Below are 14,530 nucleotides of genomic sequence, written 5' to 3' on the forward strand. Positions count from 1 at the left end.
ATCACCTCCGTAAAAGCCGAATCGCCAAATGCAGTACCCTGTGGAGGTGCTGGGGGCTGGGGCTTCAGTGCATGAGTGTTGGGGTCACACTTCAGCCATAACAAATAGCATTAGAGCCTCTCTCCCCCTGATATCCTGACACTTTGCAAGGTCCTGAGACCTTACCAGATCCATGGAACAGGCAGAAAAGCCCTAAGCATGACTGAGAAATCTTCCTCCAGCTCAGCAGAATGGGGCCATGATGGAAACTCAGCAACATTCTAGAAAATCCCTGGTGTGCTGTGATGGGATTCCCAGCCCTATGCAAGGTTTCTCGAGGATGGCCCTGGGTTCTGCTATTTCCGTTGAGACACCTGGAGGAGCATATCCCTGCTCTGCCCTGTTAGAAGAGGGATGAGGCCATGTGACTAATGCTGGTTACTGTGATGTGAGTAGAGGGGGCATGCGTCACTTCTAGGCAGGAGAATTTAATGGCTAGTGCATTGCTCCAGCCAACCACGGTGATGGCAGGTGGCAGATGCACCTGGTAAAGACAGAGTCTCTGCCAGCCCAGGTCCCTGAGGGGGCTCAGTGGGAAGAGTCCCCCTGCTGAGAGGCACTGAACATGTGCCCTTTAAACCTCCAAGACAAAGGCTATTTGTCACCGCAGCATATCCTGGCATGTCTCAAGTGTTAGCTGAGATGGACACCTACTACAGTAGCTACTTGATTAATTTTATTTCCAAGTAGGGAAAACAAGGCCTGGGATAGAGACAAGTAACAGCTCCTGGGCTCAAAGAATCACCCCTTAGCCCCTGTGTCACATGGGCTCATTTTCAGACTCTGTGGATCATTCTGTCAGTTTCTCCTCCCATTCTAGCTTCCTTAGGGGTGCCTGTACCAGGGTCATAACCCAAGTGCCCTAGTCTTTCCCCCTCCCTTCAGCTTCCAATGGCCTCGTCTCTGTGCTTTAGGGTGACTGTGGAGGGTTGAAGCCATCTGGGGAGGAGCTAGTGTGTTGTGATGGCCAGTTACTAAGTGTGTGCTGGGCACCCAGCGCCGAGCTGCCTTTTGGAGTGCCAGCCTAGGAAGCAGGGTCCCCTTCCCCAACCAACTGTTCCTGCTGTGCCACTTGGAGAGCAAGGACCCAGGCCAGGGAGACAGGCTTGTGCTTGAGCCCAGGAGAGTGAGCCTGCTCCTCTCCCAGTGATGATGGCGTAGGTACCTCTTGGAACAGCCAGCCGGCCTCATAGGCTGTCCCAGAGATGCTCAGCTGGCCTGCACCTGGCACCTGGATGTCAAAGGCCTTGGCACCAAACTCATTGGCAGATGGGCTCCCTAGATACCTGGGTTCACCCTCTGCCCCAGGCAGGTGATCAAGATGCGGCAGAGCCAGCCTGGAGAAGCAGCTGCTAGGCCAAGAGCATGCTTCCTTCTGCCTCAGAAATGCCTTTTGGGGGCTACAAGGGGTTAGAGACACCTGCTTAGCACTGAGCCCTGTGAATAGACCTAGTGTGAGTAGCCTAGAGTGAGTGGCCACTTACTACTCCCCATGGCTTTGCTGCAGAACTGGGCTGGAGGCTGCACTCACACTCTCCACGGCTGCAAAAACTGAGTGAGGCAAAAAGGATGTGGGTCCCAAGTCCACCATGTCCCTGGGGAAGCATGCACAGGTTCTGCCTTGGGACTTGGGCTCAGCCCCAGGCACAGCAAATGTGAGATCTTCTGGACTTCCCATGCTGCAGCCTCTCAGAGGACAGTCTCATCTTCAAAGCTGGTGATCCTGTTTCACACCCGTGAGTCATCCACAAGAGGTCACTCTGCTAAGGTCCTGGTAATTACCTTGCAAGACAGGTTTACCTGATCCCATTTTACAGATGAGGACTCCAAGGCTCAGAGAGTAGTTATTTGCCCAAGACCTGATGGGAAGCAAAGCTGGGTGTTCAGCTCAGGTCTGCCTGAATCTGCAGCCTAACTTTACCCAGGGCACAACACCACTCTCAGGAGGACCCAGGTCAGTGGAGGGGGACAGGGAGAGCAATTTTGCCAAACTGCCCCCCTTAGCAACACCAGATGTGAAAGGTGGGAATGGGAGCAGCTGGCTTTCACATGTCACATTGGAGAGGAAGGCAGGGTCATCTGGCATTGCACATGTTTTTGGTTGATTGTTTAGGGGGATATGAAAGTAGTTCTAAATGCTATGTTCTGGCAGCATTCTAAACACTCACGCTGAGTTATGCAGCCTCACTTTACAGATGGCGAAACCTGAGGGAGTGAGGTCAAATGGCCAAATATCGTAGGGTGGGTTTTGACTACAGGCAATCTGGCTGAGTCCAGGTGTCTGACCATTGTGCCGCAGTGTCACATCTGACAGAAATACCCTCAGCAATGGAAGGGCCCCAAGTCTTGTCCATTGCACCAAAATGAGGAGCCTGCAGCTACTCCAAAGCCAGCCTGGTGGATGCAGAGAAAATGCTTACAGGATTGCCCGGGATGGAACTGAGAGTGCCTGGGGCAGTTTTAGCAGAATGGGGCCTGGAGTCCACACCTCCTGAGCATAGAACCAACTCGTTTTCACCCCCAGCGCTGCCATTTCCTCAAGTGAGCTGGCAGGCTTCCTGCTCCCTGTGCCTCAGTTTCCCCACCAACGATGTGGGGCTGATTGTGCCTCCTTGACTTCTATGAAGCCCCCACCCCATCCCGTGCAGGGCCTGGCCCAGTGCAGCTTCTCCATCTGAGGAACTCTCCATACTCCTTTTCTAAGCAGGACCTTCTCTGGGGGGCGTAGGTACTGCTTGTGGGGAGTGGCCCGTGTAATTGGCTCTGGGATCAGGAGCGTGCCCAGTGTTTTATTTCTTATATTGTTTGGGGACGGTGACTCAGCTGAATGCATTCCTTAAATCAAGATCCAATAACCTGCTGTGAAGAGTGTTTAAAGCTGGCTCCAGGAGGCTCTGGGATGCAAGATCAGTTCTGCTTGGCTGGGGCCAAATGGTATTCTGGGGAAGACAGGGCCCAATTCGAGGTGGAAAATATGAGAGCAGATCCAAGGAGCCAGCCCTCCCACGGGCCGGGGCTTGCCTGGGCTGGAGCCTGGGCCATGGGCTTGGGAGGCACACACCCTCACACCATTGGCCTCCTCACTGTGGGTGCCTGGGCTACCTCTGGGGCTGGCTCTGAAACCCTTGACTACAGACTGGAGTGGGTGATAAGCACCCTCCTCTAGTCATTGATGCAGCCCCTGTGACAGTGGCCTTCTAGAAGGTTCCCGCTCTTCCCTGTTCCAAATGCTGACCCTCATCATCCTTGTAAATGGAGGTGTCTTGTGAGCTTGCACAATGTTTAAAAAATTAGCCGTCATATTTTAAATATTACAAGATTTCATATAGATGTACAAATTTTTGGCTTCTCAAAAAAAACAATCAGAAGATGTGACAGGCTCAGATTGGACATTTCGCCCCCAGTTCTGACCACTCCTCCTGGCATGGACCATCATATCGCCTGCCTGACTCCTGCACATATCAGTGTTTCAGACATTCCTGCAACCAGGAGGACTCTCCCAGGCTACATCTTGTCCTTCCCACTCATGGCATTCTGCACACGTTTACTGAGCACCTAGTGTGCCTGTGCCATGTTCTATGGTGATCTAGACACAGAAGGCAGACAAGGAAACAAACTACGATCTCCTGTTGCCGTGGGGTCCAGTCTTTTTTGCCTGCCCAGTCTTCTTAAAAAAAATTTTTTTTTTTAAATAAAATAGGGATGTGGGGGTCTCACTATGTTGCCTAGGCTGGTCTTGAACTCCTGAGCTCAAATGGTCCCCACTTTGGGAGGCCTCAGCCTCCCAAAATGTTGGGATTACAGGCGTGAGCCATCATACCCGGCCTGCTTGCCCAGACATTGAAGATGCTCCCCACTTCTCTTCTGGGAACTGGCCTACGCCTGGGCTCCGCGGTGGGAACACGCTCAGGCCTAGCCAATGAGGAACGTGCGTGTGACTCAGGCTGAGCCAATCGGATAACAGCTGCTCCTGGAATTCCTGAAAAAGGAAGTCTTTTTCTGCAGCGTTTGCAGGGCTGGTTGAATGTGGTTCTGGACCTGCTCTAGCTCTCTTGTGAGAGCCTCTGAGAATGAGGCCATCAGGGCCACCGCAGAGCCTTGGAGAGGGGCAGTGCTCAGGAGCAAGCACTTTACCCAGCACCTGGACCCATCCAAGCCTGAGTGAGGGATGGTGAGGGTTTCCAGGCTTTGCAGCCAGCATAGTTCCTTTTAGGCACAAGTTAGCTTAAGCTGGGCTCTTGTCACTTGTAAATAGAGGAGCCCTGTCTTATGTGGGTGAGGGGAGAGATAGGCAGAGGGATGCCCAGGGGCTGTGGGCATGGGGAGGAGACCCGGCTCCAAGCTGGGGGCAAGGGGCTTCTAACCGATGAGCTTGAAAGGAGAGCAGGTGTCAGGGAAATGAAGAGAGGAGCAGAAAGGGATGGCATTCTAGTCCGGGAAAGCTGTGAGCACAGATCAGTAGCTCAGTGTGGACTGAAATGAGACACGACTCTCAGAACCTTGGTTCAAATGAGGAATGAAACAGCATCTTAGCTTTTACTAATTTTTCCTTCATGCAGATGGCAACGGTTCTTTTATAGTTTGACCAAGAAATTTCAGAAAGTGACAGATGTCAAACTAAATATTTTTAGCAGGGCAAGAAATGATCATACAAGACACCTAATGGGTCTTGCAGCCTGGAGAGGATGGCAGTTAGTGCTGGCAAAGCCCAAAGTCCAGCACCTTAAAGACTCCTTTGTCCAAATAACCCTTCTGAAGACACTTTTATACTAACAGAAAATAGAATGGGATTTTACATTTTCTCATCAGTCTCCACACTGGAGAGAGAGAGGAATATACATATATGTATATAACATTTTCAATTCCCCGCGTTATCAGAGGCAGCCTTATGATTCCAAAGAATGCCTGTGTTTTTGCAGCTGAGGAGAAGCAGGAACATTTCTTCCTTCTTATCTTGCTGAGATTTCTTTCACTGCCAGTAAGAAAGGCTTAGAGTTCTCAAGGCTAACTGCTGAAATTTCATTTTTTGGCACCAAAAGGAGAGGGAAAAAGAGCTTAGAACTCAGACTACAGAAAGGCAAAGAGCAGGCTAGGATGAGTCAGTAGGAGAATCAGAGCACACGCCGTTCGCACTGCTGGTGAGCAGCATGCCCCCTGAATGTGCCTGGGAAGGTGTGAGTGTTCAACTCAGCCAGTGATGGGGATGTGAGGATGTGCTTCTGTGGACACACACAGCCAGACAAGAGGGCCTTAAATAAAGGGGGGATGGAGCTTGAGGTGAGGAGGGGGCAGGCAGCCAATCCATGGCCCAGGCTTCCTCTGGCTTTGTGCTCTGCTGGCCTCAGCCCTCGCTCCTGTCCCAAAGGTGGCCTCTTCATCCTAGGATGGCAGCTGTGGCTCCAGCTGTCCCATTCTGTCGAGGTCCCTGGGGCTCTGGGCCAGCAGCCCTTCTCTGTGAGGAGCTGGCACATCAGATATACTTAATAACTCTCACTTCCCCTCACTGGCCAAAAATTGCTGATTGAGCCACTCCTGCTTGCAAGGGAGGCTGGAAAACGTGGGGTTTCCTTTTTTGAGGGGGTTGGGCACATGCTGTTTCCCATATATCAGTAACAGAGAAAGAAAATGGATATTATATAGGCAATTGACAGTCTCTGCTACATGTGCTAAGAAATACAAAGAATCAGCTAATGAATTGGTGCTAGAGTTGGTGATGGTGGTCCTGGTGGTTATGATGATGCTGGTGGTGGTGCTGGTGGTGCTGGTGCTGGTGGTGGTACTGGTAGTGATAGTAGTGGTGATGGTGGTGCTGGTAGTTTTGGCAGTGGTGGTAGTGGTAGTGACGGTGGTGGTGATGGTGGTACTGGTAGTTAGTGATGGTTGTAGTGATGGTTGTGGTACAGGTGGTGATGGTGGTGGTGATGGTGGTGCTGGTAGTTAGTGATGGTTGTAGTGATGGTTGTAGTACAGGTGGTAATGGTGGTGGTGATGGTGGTAGTGGTAGTGATGGTGGTGGTGATGGTGGTGCTGATGGTAGTGGTGGTGTTGTACCACCACCAGCCTGTCATCGTTTCCCATAGTCATTCAGATAGGTCTTTCAAACATTACCTTATAAGTTAAGCCATCACGGAAACAATTCACCCTGCCATGTGTAATTCTCCTTTCTTATTTCCCTCCTCTGACCCCCACGGTAGGCAACTACTCTCCTACTCTCTCAAATTTTATGTTTATCCATGCAGCATGTATCTGTGACAGTATGTGGCATTGTCTTGTGTGCATTTAAATTTATCAAATAAGTTCATACTGATTACTGTCTTACATAACTATATGTTCATTTCATTTTGTTTTGGGGACTCATCGACATGGATACAGCTATTGCATAGTATTCCTTTATGCAAATACAGCATCATTTATTTGTCAGTTCTCCTGCCAATTCAGGTTGTTTGCAAGCTGTGACAGCAAACAACATCCCCATGCACGATCTGGTGTTTGACTTTTGAAGCACTCTCTAGGGTGTATCTTCAGGAATAAAATTTCTGGAATTATGTGCATACACATCTTTAATTTCACTCGATGCCACCAAAGTTTTCTTCCAAGTGGTCATAGCAATCTCTGGAGCTTTTGAAACAGGGCCGTGACATAGACCAGGGGTTCTCAGATGTGGATCCTGGCCATCGGGGATTTCTAAAACCCTTTGAGGGGGTTTATGAGGTCAGAACAATTTTCACAATAAGCTGTGATCTGCCTTTCTCACTCATTCTGTCACAGTGCACAGTGGAATTTTCCAGTCCTGCCATGTGATGACATCACAGTTCTGATAGCCAGTGAGATGCGTCCTTATGGCTTCTCATGCTTTCGAAGCTCTGCATTCTAATGAGTAAGGTAAACGTTGATCGATAAAACTCCCCCTGACGAAAGCTCTTTTAGGATCTCAACTTTTAAGAGTGTAAAGGGGTCCTGATATCAAAAAGTTTTAGGATTGCCAAGGGACAGACCCATCATTTAGACCCATAGAGCCGGGGCATATGGGGGGCAGTCCACAGATGAGTCACTTCAGGGCTGTGGTTCCCCCTTGCTGGGTCTACTTCTTGGGATGCTAAGACAAAGTTATTTCAAATGCAGCCAATGGAAACAGGCCTTTGTTCTGCTGACTGCCCCTGCTGCATGAATCCTCAGGAGGCAGCTTGAGCTCTGGGAACCACTTTGCTGGGATGCACTCCTCACGTTCTGGGCCCATCTCAGAGCAATTGCAACTGGCCCCATTTTGGCCCCTGGGGGTTGCTAACAGTGTGTCATTGATCCAACCTCTCTGATTCCATCCCAATTTGGGAAACTGTGGTTTTCAGGCCAGAGGGATGCTGCCAGATCTGAGCAGACTGGCTGGGAAGGTCAGCACTGTGCAGAGGGGGCAGCCGTGTGAGGGAAAGAAATTGGATGCTTGGGTTGCAAGTCAAACTCTACTTCTAAGAGTGACCTGGGGTGAGTCATTTTACCCTCTGGGTCTCAGTTTCCTCTTCTTTAAAATAGAGACAATAGCCAGTGCTCAGAAGGTTCTTGAGAACTGTGGGTTCTCCAAAGAGATTCAAAACTTGGCTTATTTCCCAAACATCTGTGTGTGTCCTGGTGCCAGAATCACACCCACAGGCCTCAGCTGCTAGGAATCATTCTACTTACTGCCAGCTGACAGGGTAGGGACCCAGGTGAAGTCCTCTTCCAGAGTAAGTCCAGGACGGGGAAAACTTGCAGGATGGGGAAGACTTGGTGATAGAGCATATTATGTGAATAAAGAGGGTCCAAAGTGGTCACAGTCTGGCTTGTTGTATGGAAAGGCCCAGGCTGGCAGTGAGTCCATGGAACAGGCAGCGGGGGGTGGGGAATACGGGGCTGTTCCACCTGGCTGTGAGATGGGGGGCGGGTGTGGTGACTGTACTGGGTCTGGTTTGCCACTCCAGGGCCTGCTGCAGGCAGCCTGGGAAGCAGCTGAGTTCCTAGGTCTGTGTTAGACAGTGGTGGCTCCACAGAGCAGGCACATCTAAGGGGAAAATTAGCATTGCATTGGGAATGGTGAGGTGACACCACAGAACCTGAATTTTCACCCCTTTTGTAGATTCTCCTTCTTTACTTCCTTCTCTGCTCAGCATCACCTTCCCAGAGCAAAACAGCTGAACAACCACACTAGAAAGCAGCCCCTTTGGTTCTTCATTTATCCACACAGAGGAAACAGCAGTGAAGAAACCAGACAAAAATCCCTGCCCTGAAGGGGCCGATATTCTAGGGTGGGAGGCAGATAATCCAGGAGACACACATAGAATATACAGAGCTTTAGACCTCACTGCTGTGAGTGCTAGGAAGAAAAACAAGCAGAGTTAATAGTAATAGGTTGATAGTAAGTGAAGGAAACAGTTTGTGCAGAGGAACGGTAACTGAGGGGCAAATAGCAAGGGCAAGGGGGCACAGGAAGTGCAGGGAAGGAGTAAGTGCAGGGGGAGCAGTAAGCGAGGGGACAGTAATACAAAGGTGAATAGCAAGTGTGGGAGAACAGTAATGCAGGGGTAACAAGAAGTGTAGGGGAAACAGGAAGTGCAGGGGAAATAGTAAGTGCAAGGGAATGGGAAGTGCAGGGGAACAGAGGTGTGTAAGCAGAGTAGGTTGGGGGATACAGGAAGTGCAGGGAACAGTAAGTGATAGTGGAATAGTAAGTACTAGGGTACCGCAAGTTTAGAAGAAACAGTAAGTGCACAGGAATAATAAGTATAGAGTCCTTCTGTTGTTTTACCCATAAGACTCTTGTTTACAAATTACCTGTGAGGTTGTTTGTTAACACAATTTCTTTTTGATCTCTCTTATTCATGTAAGTTCCATGAAGGCTTACTGCTTTCTCCCTAGTGCCTAGGATAGTGACTGGTCTTTTTGAGTCCTCAATAGTAATTTTGTTGAAGGAATGGATGAATGAATGAATGAATGAATGAATGGGTGAGTGCTGTAGTGTGGGGAATGCTGATGGGTGGGAAGCTATGTCTGACTTTTGACACTGAAATCAAGCAGCACAGTACTGATAGCTGGGGGTGTGTGGCTGGAGCTCAGGGCCGGAGCCATTGAGATGGCTCCCGGGGAAGACAGATTCTGAGCCAGGACCAGGAATGCCAGCCCAGGGCAGCTTGAGATAGGCCACACTGATGGCTAGAAGGCCCAGTGCTCTGACTGGGGTGGGCTGGTCAGAGCATTCCATCCTGGAGGTACCCGACCTGATCAGATGCTCCGTGTGGCAAGGCCTGAGGGTAGAGTGAACCTTCAGGAAGTGCTAGAGCTCTGGGGCAGGTGGGCATAGGTAAGGAGCCTGGGGTAGGAAAGGGGAGTGTTCCCTTCCTGAGGTCCCATGTCAAGTACCATATAAGGGACCTCTGGGGACCATTCCCCTGCACTTGCTAGCAGGGTTAGGTCAAAGGGGTACGATGTCTGTGTTGTAGTCCTTGTGGTTAGGATGGCCATATAATTTATTGTCTAAATCACCAGCACACCTTTTTGGGGTAAAATTAAAGATAATTTTTATTTTAAAATAATTTCAGGTGCACAGAAAAGGTACAAATATTACAAAGAACTTTTTCTTTCTTTTTGAGACACAGTCTTGCTCTGTTGCCAGGCTGGAGTGCAGTGGCACCATCTCAGCTCACTGCAACCTCCGCCTCCCGGGCTCAAGCCATTCTTCTGCCTCAGCCTCTTCAGTAGCTGGGATTACAGGTGCCCACCACCACGCCTGGCTAATTTTTGTATTTTTTAGTAGAGATGGGGTTTCCCCATATTGGTCAGGCTGGTCTCAAACTCCTGACCTCAGGTGATCTGCCTGCTTAGGCCTCCCAAAGTGCTGGGATTATAGATGTGAGCCACCGCGCCTGGCCTACAAAGAACTTTTATTTCCTGGACCATCTGAGAGTTGCTGACGTGATGTCCAACACCCTGAAGCCTTTAGTGTGTTTTTCCCTCCAACGGATCATTCTCTGTGACCGCAACGCAGCCATTATCAGCAAAGTAGCACTGAGAGGACACCAGCACCTGATCCCCAGACCCCACTGAGGTGGTTTTGCCAATTGTAGAATCCCCTCACAGAAAAAGGATCCAGTTCAGGACCACCCAGTGCCCTGAGTTAGCCTGTCTCCTGAGTCTCCTTCAGTCTGGAACATTCTTCAGTCTTTCCTTGACTTTCATGAATTGGATGTCTTTGAACATTATCCTCCAGCATTAAAAAAAAAATAGAATGCCCCTCAATTCAGGTTTGTCTGCTGCTTCCTAATGATCAGATCAGCTTATGTGTTTTCGGAGGTATGGCACAGAAGGGATGCTGCGTGCTCCTCCTTGCGCCCTATTGGGGCCCACGGTGGTGGTTTGTCTTATCACTTGGTTATAGAAGGAGTGTTCTTCTCTGTAAATGTGGGAAATGTGCTCTTCCCCTTTATGAGGAATGTGCCTCTGCAAGGAGGCAGTGCTTTGAGCCAGGTGCACTCTCTCTTCTCCTTCTACCTTCCACTTGCCAGTGTTTTTTCTTTTTTTTCTTAATTGAGATAAAGTCTTGCTCTGTTATCCAGGCTGGAATACAGTGACACGATCTAGGCTCACTGTAAGCTCTGCCTCCTGGGTTCAAGCAATTCTCCTGTCTCAGCCTCCCAAACAGCTGGAATTACAGGCATGTGCCACCACACCTGGCTAGTTTTTCTATTGTAGTAGAGATGGGGTTTCACCATTTGGCCAAGCTGGTCTCGAACTCCTGACCTCAAGTGATCCACTTGCCTTAGCCTCTGAAAGTGCTGGGATTACAGGCATTAGCCATCATGCCTGGCCATTACTTGCCAGTTTTAGTATCCTTTGATTCTTGTCTGAAACGATTGTTCCCCAACTGGTGGCCAAATAGTGACTTTCAGATGGTATCCTCCACCCCTTCCACATTTACTGGTTGGCTTCTACTGTCAGGAAGAGCATTCTCTTCCATCCATTTATTTATTTTTAAATTTATTTACATTTATTTTTATTTATCATTCAGAAGAAAACAGGGACATTTTTGAGAGTGGAAGGGAGCAATAGGTACATATTCAGGGATGATAGCTATAAACCATGACTGCTCTCTGAAAACTGGGAGGTGTGTGCACCTGTGACATCCCTCACCTCCACCCCAGCTGGCTTCTGGCTAAGGAAAGCGGCTCTGCTACCACTCCAAAGGGGATGCCTACCTGCCCAGTTCCAGGAGCCAGGCTTTGGAGGTCCTCCTGATACCCCACATCCATTCTATCACCATTTGCATATTACTTCCAAATGTAGCTTCAATCTACCCGTCCCTTCCCACCTCTGCCAGCCTGGTCCACGCTGCCATCCCCCCTCCTCTAGGCCAATGCTGTCATTTCTTGTTGGCCCCATCCTATTCCGTTTGCACACTCAGTCACAGAGACCTTTGAGACACACAGGTCTATTTAGTGGCTCAGCCCCCTCCCTTGGCTCCCTTCTGGCATGGCCCCCACATGCTCCTCCCCTGCCTCCTGATCTACACCCCAGAACCTCAGGCCCTGGGGCCCTCAAACACCTAGCTTTCCAACCCTAACCTGCCGGCCTTTGAAGGTTATAGGTTCTTTGTAGTTATACATTTTTATCATTACAAAATTATTTTTTCACAACCACTCAAAAATGTGCAACAGTTGAAATTTTATTGGAGGGCAACTTTGGCACCACTGTCACCTTTCAGATTCAGTCACAGTGACTGTGCCCAGTCGACATCCCGCCTGCCACCAGAGGGCTCTCTGTAGTGCCACAGGCAGCCCTCATCTGCTGCTGCCTGCCCGGCCACTTCTCATCAATGGTGACTGTCAGAAACCCAAAGGACTGAGCCCTGAAAAGCATTCCTGATCAGAGACTGTGCTAGCAGCTCAAGCATGAAACCTGGTATATTGGTATAAAAAAATTTGTGCTTGTAAGGCTATGTGCAGTGGCTCATGCCTGTAATCCCAGCACTTTGGGAGGCCAAGGCAGGCAGATCAGGGTGAGTCCCGATTAGGTTGAAAGTTCAAGACCAGCCTGGCCAATATGGTGAAACCTTGTCTCTACTAACTGGGCATCGTGTTGTGCACCTGTAATCCCAGCTACTTGAAAGGCTGAGGCACAAGAATTGCTTGAACCTGAGAGGTTGCAGTGAGCCGAGATTGTGCCACTGCACTCCAGCTTGGGCAACAGAGCAAGACTCTGTCTCAAAAAAACAAAAAAAAAAAAAAAAAAAAGGAAAGAAAGAAAGTTATGCTTGTAGAAGCCAACTCAAGATTAATTTACATATTTAAAAATATTTTCCTTGGAATTTAATACAGATCCAATATTGACTATCATCTTTAAGTACTTTGTATCTTATTCTTCCTGTCAAACTTTGCACTATAAAGGAATGTCATGCTTTTCTGCCATGCCTCATGCAGGTGGCACTTCCCTCCCCTCCCCGTGTCTTTTCCAGATGAGCCACAATGCGCAAAAGGTTGGGATGCCTGGCATGGGAGGCCAACTAGTCAGTGTCTTTGGAATGCCCCTTCTGCCCTCCTGGGGCTAATTCCTATTCCACTGTGAGCCTTCCTTGACCAGCAGAGAAGAGAAACACCTGGTACATACAGGCTACCAAAGGTATCTGTTGAACAGACAAGTACATGGCTTCTGCTGCAGGTCAGGAGGCCCTACTCAGGAGCCTGAGTGCTTTCCCTCCAAAGGCCATTGAAATCCTGTGAACAGATGAATCGGGCAGATGCTGCTTTTATCCCTATTTTACAGATGATAAGGTTGAGGCTCAGAGGGGCTTAGAGACTTGGCTAAGCTCACCAAGCTGGGAAGTCGTGGAGCTGCGATTCACACGCAGGCATTCTGACTCCAGGACCATGCTCTTAGCTGCTGTCTCTTCTTCATATTTCAGCATCTTTCTGATGCTGTATTTGTTTGTGGTATATGATTATTGTGACCTCTGTGGGGACACTCAGCACAAGGCCTGGTCCTTCGTAGGTGCTCAATACATATTGTTTAAATGAATGAATGAAAACAATTATTGCTCCTTTAGGTGATCAAAATTTCCACTCCACCCTAAGTTCCCCCTTCATGGAATGAAGGGGTATGAGGCTAGGGAAAGTCAGCTCAGGACACAGATGGATTCTCAGAGGGCAGAGCTTGGCCACTTTGGCCTGCCAGTGGACAGAGAGACCCTCCCTATCTAAGGGGGCTAGGGATGGCTTCCCTGAGACCGCAACATTGAAATAGGTTTTGAAGGATGAGTGGGAGCCTGATAGAATCTGGGGTTGGAAGCAGCACATGTAGTGAAGCATCAGTTTCATCTTTTTTTTTCCTCTGGTTGAACCAGACATCATGTTCAACCTGAGGGTTAGTCTCATCTTCAAACAACCTCCCCATCATTCAGGCTAGAGGTACAAAGCAGGATGATAGGAACATATACAGGTGGCCACAAATCCACAAAATGGCCAAAGGTTTCCTCTCATCCCTTTTGCCAAATCATTTAGTGCTTTTCAAAGACAATGAGGTTAAACCTTATTCCCTTTGACTTCTCTCACTTGGAATGGACACTTCTGGCTGCCAGCTGCTCTCCTCCTCTGTGGCTGGAAGCATTTCAGGTTTCTGGGGGTCTCCTCTGAGACTGCAGTTATCCTAGGCATGAAGCGAATGAGCATCACTGTCTGCTGACCTCTTCACTGTGGGCTGCAGATGAGTAGATGGGGCAGGGACACAGGGAGCAGGGTGTGGCCCCAGAGAGGAGCTGGAGATTTGGATAGTGTGGGGACAGGTTGGTGGCCTGTGACCCAGGCTGGCTGGCAAGCACCACAGTCCCATGGCTGCAGGAAGGATGTGATCTCAGCTGGCCCAATCGGGGGACATCCTCTGAGCATACTTGGAACCAGAACCAGGAGACAGACGTCTATTCTGAATGGATTTCTTTCAACACCTGCATCCACCTAGGCCCAAAGTTCTGCACTTTGCAATGACTCGAAATACTCCTGTACTGTGAAGCCAGTTTAGGATGGGCTTCTGACTCTGGCTATAAGAGTTTCCAGGCAGAGGAGAGTTGGCTTAGTTCAGGGACCAGAGTGAGGCCTGCACCCTCTCCCACGGCTGTGCCCAGCGGAAGAAAGACCATGCAGGCTCGGAAACGCTCCTGGATGTCCCTAGCTACTGTGCAGAAGAGGGGCAGTGCTCAGTAGTTTTAGAGACTAAGCTTGAAGAGGAAGCACACGTGCATGCTCTATGTGCAAAACCACATGACAGGAACCCACAGGCTCAGGCTCACAGACATGCAACGGAAATGCATGTGCGCGCGTGCACACACACACAGACACACACACACTCTTCAAATAGTTTAAACGTGCTGCAAAAGAAGTACATGCCCTTTGACCCCATTTTTGAGAAGCTGCTCTTAGGAGAGAATTAAGGACGTGTGCTAAGACCCAGCCACAAGGAATATCCCTGCAGTGCTGTTTTT

This window comes from Callithrix jacchus, chromosome 15 (assembly GCF_049354715.1).
Source record: "Callithrix jacchus isolate 240 chromosome 15, calJac240_pri, whole genome shotgun sequence".
In the NCBI taxonomy this organism is placed as follows: domain Eukaryota; kingdom Metazoa; phylum Chordata; class Mammalia; order Primates; family Cebidae; genus Callithrix; species Callithrix jacchus.